Source organism: Dipodomys ordii, unplaced genomic scaffold (assembly GCF_000151885.1).
Source record: "Dipodomys ordii isolate 6190 unplaced genomic scaffold, Dord_2.0 Scaffold39, whole genome shotgun sequence".
NCBI lineage: Eukaryota > Metazoa > Chordata > Mammalia > Rodentia > Heteromyidae > Dipodomys > Dipodomys ordii.
The window spans coordinates 9304805-9314539 of record NW_012267255.1 but is presented as its reverse complement, the minus strand read 5'-3'; the positions used below and the strand labels follow the sequence as shown (position 1 = coordinate 9314539).

Sequence of the window (9735 nt, the reverse complement as noted above, 5' to 3'; positions counted from 1 at the left end):
GGATCCAAATAGGGGCTATGAGAAAAACACATCCAAATCTCCTGCCTGTGGTAACTAGGGGGTCAGGTCCTCTCCATTGTTGTATCAGGGGGTCCTTCCACCTGACTTTCACTTGGGGCTTAGGGTTTAGTTGTCCTCAGTGCCTCTGAAATCTAGATTCAGTTGCTCCTTTTGAAAAACTGAAAATGTTCTATGACTGTATATGGGGACTAACTCCCCCTTTTTGTTTTAATAATAATAATTGCTCCTTAAAACACCAGTGATTTCTTTCTATAATTGCTTGGTCTTGGGGATTACAGGGAATTAAACCTTTGTGCTTCTTCCCAATCCAGGATATCATCATAGGATGCCATGGTCACTACGGACCATCGAGCATCCTATGATGATATCCTGGATTGGGAAGAAGCACATGCTCGATGGTCCGTAGTGACCACAGCATCCATTTGTCTTAGCATGTCTTGCCCTAGTAAATTGGCAGTGAGGTTTTTTGCCACTAAAGGGCGAATCTTTCCCTGTTCTCCATCTGGGCTAATCCATTTCATAAGGGCAACCATCTCTTTGGACTGGGAGTTGCCCCCCTGCCCCCAATATTGGGGGCCCAGGTGCAAGCTTCCAGTCCAAGGGCACTTCCTCCTCCCTGAGTAGGGTTCGATCTGTCCCCGTGTCAATTAGGCAGTGAAACCGCTTCCTGCCTATGAAAATACTCATTTTAGGGCGGAGTCCTTCCACCAGAGGGACGGTCCAATGGGCCTGGGTCGTCCTGCCATGAGGCTGCCTGGGCCTTACAGCAGAGGGGGTTTCTCCTGGAGTTAAAGGGGCTGGAGGATGCCTCTACCCTAGTTTAAAGGCTTCTCATCTAACTCAAATTTGGATCCACAATCCTTTTTCCAATGGTATCCCTTCCTGCACCTGGGGCAGGGGGGCAGTTTGACCCCCCAGGCTGGTTGGGGGGGGATTGTTGTAAACAGTCCCTCTTAAAGTGCCCCTCCTGCCTGCATTTAAAACAAGTCCCTCTCCCAGATGGTCTTGGGGTTCCTTGGCCCGGGGCTGCCAGCGCCTGGGTCATTGCAGATGTCTGAGCCTGTAAAGCTAAAGCTAGTGATTGGGACTGGTGCTGTTGCTTTCCCACATCCTGTGAGGCCACCACCCATCTGTTCAGGGAACTCTCTCTCAATCCCACACAGGCCGTGTGGTGGTCTACATTCATCCCTTCCCAGACCAATAGCTTTACAAATTGATCTACTTGGTCTATAAAATCAGGTAGAGACTCACCCGGTTTTTGTCTCACTCCTGCTATGGGGGACTCAGTAGGCCCTTCATCCAGTTTGTACCATGTGGCAAGTCCTGCCTGCCTCACCTGGTCACGGTACGGGCCAGGTATGGCGGCCCATTGGACGCCAGTGGAGTACCCTTCCCCTGTCCCTGTTAACATGGCATAAGTAACAGTTATTGCTCCACCCGCACTCTGCATTCATCCACTTGATAAACTGAGAACTGGTGAGGACGGCTTTGGCCACATCCAGCCAGTCCTTAGGGACACACAGGTGATAAGCAATGTCCTGTAATAGGGTCTGGGCCCAAGGAGACTTCGGGCCATCCTCCGCCACCACCTTGCAGAACTCTTTAAGATCCTTAGCTTCCCATGGATACCATTCTAAGGGCCTGTTAGCCCCTGCTGCCAGATTGACCAGATACACTTGGGGAAGCCAGTCCTAGGCCCAGGGACCAGGCTCTCAGGTGGCCCTTCCCTTCCAGGGTAGGCCTCCAAGTAGGTTACTTCCACAGCCCTCGGCCCCTCCGTGGAAGGTTGGGAGGGCTCTGGGTCTTGCAGGTCCCTCTCACAGGTCGTGTATGGCGCCGCACCTACCCCCCAATCAGGGGAATAGGGAGGGGGCCTAGGACCGTTAGGGTCACCCGAGTCAGAGGGGGTAACGTTCCCCCTTGTTTTGACTTCCACTGTGCATGTTTCAGTGCTTTCTCAGTTGAATTTGACCCATTCCTTTTCCTTCACACTTCCCAAGTCCTCCTTTACTCCCTCTAAGCCTAATGTTGCCTCCTCCTCCTTCTGTGAAATAGTATTACCCATTCTAAGGGTTTCCCTTACCCTGAGGGACTGCTTAACCTCGGCCAGTATATTTTCCTTTTCGTGCCCCATGCTGGGCGCCAGATGTGGGCACAAAAGACGGATAGGGTTGGAGGAAAGGTAAATGTGCCGCTCCCTGTTCCCCAGCTTCCCTTAGCCTGGGAGACAATCAGAAGCAGTGGAGACTCAAGTCAAGCACACAACTCAAGTCAAGCACACAGCAAGCCCTTTTAAAAGCAAAAGACCACGTGGGAGGGGAGGAAAAGGAATCAACCAATCACTGTAAAGGTCACACCCTATCATGCACCTTAGCATCCAGGAGCTGTTTATGCACTGAACGTAAACAAATCCGGCTCTGCCCACTCAACTCCTCTCAGGGCCATCTTTGCTGTCCACGTGCCCTACTGGAGGGACGACAGGCAGAGAGGGAAGGTGGACTGTCACTTCTAGGACCCCCAAAGGCCATGAGCAATGACTCACTGAACCCCGAGGGGTGGGAAAGAGGAAATAGCAGTCAAAGGGAGGGGCGTAGTCAGCTGGAGGGAAGGGCACTCGCTATGATGTCATAAAGAGGGCTAGTCCTATGCAGATGAGAGAACAGTGGGGCTGCTGGTCCGACCCTGCCTCACACACTCGGTAGATTTCCTGTGGTGTGGGAGACAGTATGGGAGTGTGGGTGGGAGTGGAGTGTGGCAGTTGCATGGAAGAGCTGGGAAGGACCAGGAATGGGGGCAAAGGCTGGTGACCATGTGTGTAAAGTGAAAACCATGTGAGACTTAGATGGGTTGGGGGAGCAGCATTTTCATACTTACCTGGCAGGGGAAACACCACGATCACGCAGGTGGTTTTCTCAGGGTGAGGCCCACCCATTGCACTTGGGGTGCGCTGACCTCTGCGATTTCTCCACATAGGAGAAACTCGGCTGCATAATTTGTTGTAGTGGGGGACTGCGTGCGCGCTCTCCCCTGGTTGGTTGTGTAAGTGACAGGCTTTTTTTGTGTGCTACTTTTACTGTCCATACACACGTTTGACTGAACTATATGTGGTCAAGGATTTAAACGTTTGATTCATGTTTCAATAACTGCAATTTTTCTTATTTAATGGGGTGACTTTGACTCTTAAGAAACTAAGAGTTGTTTACGTGATAACTTTACACTTTAGTAGTAACTTTAAACAAGTTTTCTATGTAAATAAGCCAGCTAGTAAGTTATAGGTTGGACTACAAATGAGTAAAGACATTGTCCTGCCAATTAGCATGTTCTAGGAATTTTTCCCACCAGGAAGAGTGTGTGTGCATACATGTGTATGAGAGAGAGTTCTAAAATTCAATTCTCCCCAAAAAGATGCGCACCAAAAGTGAAAGCCACCAATTAGGAAATTGATTTGTCTCCTGACATCTAATCTTGCAGGATTGCCACCAATTAGGAAACTGATTTGTCTCCTGACATCTAATCTTGCAGGATTGTCGTGAAAGACTCAGTTAGATTGTATACTTTTTTCCAAGTCTGTTCTTTAAGCTTTAGGCATGTTTCTCACAAAATTAAAATGGGTCCAACTTGAGGGTAATAAGATGACACTCTTACCCTTCTGTAGCAGCAATTTTCCCTCCCCAGATTGCCTACTTGCTAGTTCCAGTACCCATAATCTTTGCTTCATCCACTACAGCAAACTATATATATGGGGCTGGATTCACCTTTACTAGCAACAAGACTGGTATTGGTGGCAGGTTGATTGCATGGTAACTAGATCTTGAACATTTCCCCCCACCCCTTTCTCCTTGCTCTATCTTCTGCCTAACAAGTACCACCATCTTTCCCATCACAATAAGTCAGAGAGGACAAATTTACCCAGCTGGAGTTCTTTGGGTATCTCAGGAGGTCCTGGGCAGTGTAGTTAGTTCATCTGTCTCTCACTGTACCTCACTGTTGAGATTTTTTTTTTTTTTTTTGTCAGTCATGGGGCTTGAACTCTGGGCCTGAGCACTGTCCCTTAGCTCTTCAGCTCAAGGTGAGCATTCTACCACTTGAGCTACAACACCACTTCCAGTTTTCTGGTAATTTATTGGAGATGCTCAGTTTCACGGACTTTTCTGCCAGGGCTGGCTTTGAACCACAATCCTCAGATCTCAGCCTCCTGAGTAGCTAGGATTACAGGCATGAGCCACTGGTGCCCGGCTTGTTGAAATCATTTTTAATCTACACACCTGAAAAACACTCTAGTAGGTGTCCATACTCTGTGCCAAGGACCACTGCAGAGTGCTGATTCTATCTGCTCATTTTCCCCTGGGAAGACCAAGGAGTTGGGGTGGAGCATCTTCTTTGAGGCTCCAGTCTGCCTCTGGGAAGGCCACCAACATCTCATACTGAGCTTATGGAGCAAGAAGCACCATCTCTTTAGTGAGATATCCATTTTGCACACCTCACGAGGCCTACCACTCCTCTTTCTCCTGCTGTTTTTTGAAAGTTCTTTCAGTGCCTACCTTCCTTTGGGCCATGACATGCTTCATCACCTTTTGGCAAACAATTCCTGAGCTTTGAATAAGGCAATGTATAATGTATGAAAGAGTGTCATAACTGCCAATAATTGTTATCTATCATCTTTTTGGAGGGAGGGGACTGGAGTATGAACTAAGGTTGACTATGCTGGCACTTTACAGTGGAGAGAGGCCTGCCACCCTGTTTTTCACTGATTAATTTTAGGTCTCACTTCCTGCCAGGGATCTATCCTGAGCGCTGTGATCTAGCTACTTACTGCTTTTGTACATTCCTTTGAAACATAAGGGTTTAAAAACAGTAACATTAAATCCTTAGCATTACCCAAGGGCTCAAAGTAGGCATATAAAGCGGAGATTCTTAAGCCAGGCACTGGTGATTCACATCTGAATTCCTAGCTACTCAGTGTAAGGTTTCAGGAGAGGAAGGAACACTCAGGAGGAGTTAAGGGGGAATAAAAGTTTACTGGGAGATGCTCCCGGCCAAACTCCCTGGTGGGGATCAGAGAGGTCACCCAGAGTCTGGTTACATCAGGTTTTATATGGCCAGACTAAAAGTAGAGCAATTAGTGAGAATTCTGCATAAGGGCCCTGTTTTGCAAATTTGGATGGTCGCAGGCCAGTGCTTCTGAGGAAGGGTTTGGGGCAGGTGGTAATTTAGATGAGGAGGTGGCTTTCTTGGCTGCCTCGGCCCTCCAGTGGCCTGACACTCAGGAGGCTGAGATCTGAGGATCACGGTTCAATGCAGCCTAGGCAGGGAAGTCTCCGAGACTCTTATGTCCTATTAACCACCAGGAAACCGGAAGTGGCAGTGGCTCAAAGTGGTAGAGTGCTAGTGAGCAAAAAAGCTCAGTGACAGCACCCAGGCTCTGAGTTCAAGCCCCACAACTGACGCCCCCCCCAAAAAAAAACCCTCAACCATTGGCTATAATATCTTCACCAGGCCAGGCATTAGTGGCTCACTCCTACCTACTCAGGAGGCTGAGATCTGAGGATGGCGGTCCAAAACCAGCCTGGGCAGCTAAGTCCATGAGACTCTTATTTCCAATAAACCACTAGAAAACCAGAAGCGGTGCTGTGGCCCTTCACCAGTAATGTCGTTGCATCCCCAAAAGTTTCTACCTGACAAGGGAGGGGCAAAAAAGTGACACTACCAGCAAATGTTTTGTCACCAATGAGGTTTGAACTTGGGGTCTTGAACTCTCACTTCGATTTTATGCTTAAGGCCAATGCTCTACCACTTGAGCCAAGCCTTAACCTGTTTTTTGGTTTGGTTTTTTTTTTTTTAAGCTGGATATAAGAATTTCACCGACATTTCTGCCTTGCTGGCTTCCAACCATTGCCTCCAGTCTCCACCTCCTGAGTGGGCAGGGTACAAGCATGAGCCTAGGCTGACACTCCCTGGAACTAGGTTGTGGACTCACTCATGCATGTGCCAGCTGGGCGGGAAGCAAAAGGGGCGGGCCCGGGGAGCCAGGCCCGACTGCTGGGACTCGGGTTCGAACCGAGACTGCAATGCGTGCACAACGCAGAGTACTCACCACTATACGATCTCGGCACACCACGGGCCCACTGATGTGCTCATCTGCCCGGCCACCGCCCTCCTCTTTCCCGCGGGAGCCCTGCGAGCCGGCAGGGATGCCCTGCCCGGGCGGAGAAGAGCCTGCATCTCGCACTCGGATTCCTATGCTCGTGCCTCGACGGGACCCGGGGTGCAGCAGGGGCTGCAGGGCGGGGGCCGCGTGCGCCCTCCCGTGCCCCGGTCCCTGCCGCCTCCTAGCACCGCCTGTGCTGCGGGCCCAGAGGGAACCGAATACCCGAGGCAGCCAGATCCGGTGCGTTCCTGATCCCTTCCATCACGGCGTGAGTCCAAGACCCAGGACTGATGAAAAACGAACACAGTGGCTCTGGCGCCGCGGTGAACCCGCTCGGACGGCTGTGGAGTTGGCGACAGGTGTCTTGGCAGTGGCTGCCCCACCCCCACAGGTCCCTCTCCGTGGGCTGCAGTTGGCAGGCGCCGAGGTCGGGTTGGGGGAGGGCCGTGGGCCGGGGCTGCCGGGCTGTCAGGCCGCGGGAGAATGCCTGTTCTGTAGGACGCAGGGTCCCGCGGACGAGGTTGTGGCTTTGTGCTGGGTGGGAGTGTGGAAGGAGCTGAGTGTGTTGTAAAAGGACTTCCCTGACCGGGAATCGAACCCGGGCCGCGGCGGTGAAAGCGCCGAATCCTAACCACTAGACCACCAGGAAGCTCGTGCAGTGACTGCTTGGTGCCTTTCTGTGTAGGGTGGGTTTGCGGGGTTCTCAGTAGGGATGGGCGGCCGGGCCGAGCTGTTGGCAGCCTCTGTCGGGCTGGGAACCGGGCTTCCCTCCTCCCGGCAGTGGCAGCGCTGCCCGCCTCCCGGCCCATGCTCCATACACCTACACTAGCCGCAGTTTCCTTTCAACCCTGATGCCCAAGCAAAACACAGCCCTGCCCCGACGGTGCCGCTCTCTCCATGTTTCCCTGCAGTGGGCCTGCGTGCCAGCCGTCCTGAGTGTGCTGAGCGCGGCCGTGCGCACGGGGACGAACACGAGAGGTAAAAGGGTAAGCAGGCGTCCCTGGGTGGGCTCGAACCACCAACCTTTCGGTTAACAGCCGAACGCGCTAACCGATTGCGCCACAGAGACGGACGAGAAGGCTAATTTGGCATCTGCACAGACCAAGGCCAGGTGGACGCGGCTTCCGGGGCCCTACCAGGCCTGGGGACCCCGGGGTGCTTGCACGGCCCCGGGACAAGCCGGGGAGGCCGGGGTGTGTCGTGAGTTCACCAGCCGCGGGGATTCGGAAGCCGCGAGCGCGCACGGAGGCCTGCGCCCTGCGCGGGCCCGCCGTCCGCGCGGGTTCTCCTTTCAACCTCGCGCTCCGGGAACACGGCCGCGCTCCCCGCCTGGCCACAGCTGTCCTCGTGTCCAGGGCCGGAGACGGGCCGACGGCCGCGCTGAATAGACGCTGTGGGCCTTTCACTTGTGGTGGTGAAAAAAATAGACCGGACAGGACGAGTGCGCGTGGCAGCTAGTAGTATTCTCAGTAGTGTCGGGTGGGCTCGAACCTCTGACCTTCCGAGTATAAAGCAAAAGTCTTGCTGCACTGAGCCACGGAGACTTATACAATTTTATGTTTATTTGGGAAGAGAGTCTTTGTATGTGTGTGAGTGTGTGTGTGTGTGTGTGTGTGTGTGTGGTGTTGACTGACAGAGCCCCGATAATTCGCAAAGCCTCCAGGGAAGAAGCCTCGTGTGTTGTAACTGGAAATTCAGACGTTGAGGAACTCTGAGGCCAGGAGGCCGAGGGAGGGACTTTGCTTTGTGCTGCCCTGCTGTCTGCCCCCCCCCACCCCGCAACGTGTATGTGCACATGAGCACGCGGGTGTATGCCCTCGTCCTGGCCCGTCAGGCCGATTCCCCAGGCTGACCCCTCGGGTGACCTCCCCAGGCTGACCCCTCAGGCTCAGACCCCCAGGGTCACCCCTCCGGGTGTCCCCTATGCTGACACCCAGGCTGACCCCTCACACGTCAGCGGCCGCAGTGCGGAGCCCCGCGAGCGGGGCATCGGGGAACCCGGGAACCGCGCGTCCCGCGGGCGATCGCGGCTCCTGGCCGGCGTGGGAGCAGCTGCGCTCGCCGTCCGCACCGGAGTCGCCTCAGCAGACACGATGGGGGCAGCAGAAGATTCTCTCTTGACTCTGAAGTCGGTGGGGAAGCCCCTCGGTTTTCGGAGAGAGAGGCGGATGCAATGCCTGTCCCGGGTGAGTTTCTTGTTCCCCGACAACCACTTGGGACGCACAGATGGATACGACCTTAAAAAAGAATCTCCTGTAGGTTCCATGGTGTAATGGTGAGCACTCTGGACTCTGAATCCAGCGATCCGAGTTCAAATCTCGGTGGGACCTCATGTTTTAGATGGAGTGTTCGTTCCTCTCTTCCGGGGTCTCGCTTCTTGGTTCGTGGAAGGGATCATCTCAGGGTCCCAGCGACCCTCCCTTCCTCTCCGTGGACATCTCGTCCATGTTTTTGTGGGTGCGCCTGTGCTTAGGACTCCTGGGGGGTGCGGCGGGGGTTGGGCGATGCCTGAGGGCGCCTGAGGGCGGAGGGTCACGCATCTCAGGGCCCTCCGGTCTCTAACCTGACATCGCGCGGTCACACCAGGTCACACACATCGCGCGAGGACCGGAGCTCAGGCCCCAGGCCTACAGCCTGAGTCCCCGAGGTCGGGGCGACAGGGGTATACCGCCCACCCCCAGCTAGAAAATCTTTCCCCTGCCACCCTCCAGGGGCGGGCGTGGTGCCCAGGCGCGGGGTGGGGGATGCACGCGGGAACAAAAGTGTCAGAGCCATGGAGCCAGACCTGACTGCCGTGACTCGGATTCGAACCGAGGTTGCTGCGGCCACAACGCAGAGTACTAACCACTATACGATCACGGCGCGCCACAGGCGCGCTGCAGTTCTCATCTTCCCCGCCGAAACCTCGTCCTTTCCGGCGTCCTGCGCCCCGCGAGTTCCCGCTCCGAGTTCCCCTCGCCCGACCCAGCCGTTCTCTGAGCCCCAAACCACAACCTTGGTCCTCTGGCGTTCCCGCCCACCAGGGCGGCGCCTCCACGCCATGCTTGCTTTGCAGATGATACGATTCCTATGGGATGGCTTTTGCACACTTGTCTCGTGTGTATGTGTCTGTAGGGTGCAGAGCGAGTGGGCTGTCGCATGGCTGAAAAACCCATTTCCTCTTGTGTCGACCTAGTAACTGTTCTTTTTTAAATCTTCCTTGCGTTCACAGCGTCTAGTTTACTCTTCCCACAGCCTGTGTTTTGCACTCGCCTCTCTGAACTGCTGCTGCTGAAAAAAGGAACTTCCCTGACCAGGAATCGAACTCTAGCCACAGCGAGAAAGCGCCGAATCCTAACCACTAGACCACCGGGGAGCTGGAGGGTGGCTCTCTCCATTTGTGTGTGGGAAAAATGCAAAGGGATTTCTCGGCTGGGCCTTAGGGCGAAGGAGGGGTTGGCCTGGAAGCCGGGCCCTCCCGCCCGGCCCGGGCCCGTCGGGTGTGCCTAGACAGCGGGGCCAGCTTCGCCGCACCCCACCCTCCTCCACGGGGGCGCAGCTTGGCCCAGGGCCAGCCCTAAGGAACC

General features: G+C 54.3%; 4 non-coding genes across 4 annotated transcripts; 1 reads left to right on the top strand and 3 right to left on the bottom strand.

The window, feature by feature from the left end:
• Positions 1–6746: 6746 nt before the first annotated feature.
• On the bottom strand, positions 6747–6818 carry Trnae-uuc. The gene has a single exon. It is a non-coding gene; the product is annotated as a tRNA-Glu (tRNA).
• A 346-nt stretch (positions 6819–7164) lies between these two features.
• On the bottom strand, positions 7165–7238 carry Trnan-guu. The gene has a single exon. It is a non-coding gene; the product is annotated as a tRNA-Asn (tRNA).
• Positions 7239–8427: 1189 nt separating this feature from the next.
• On the top strand, positions 8428–8499 carry Trnaq-cug. Its single transcript has one exon. It is a non-coding gene; the product is annotated as a tRNA-Gln (tRNA).
• A 460-nt stretch (positions 8500–8959) lies between these two features.
• On the bottom strand, positions 8960–9031 carry Trnah-gug. Its single transcript has one exon. It is a non-coding gene; the product is annotated as a tRNA-His (tRNA).
• Positions 9032–9735: the final 704 nt, after the last annotated feature.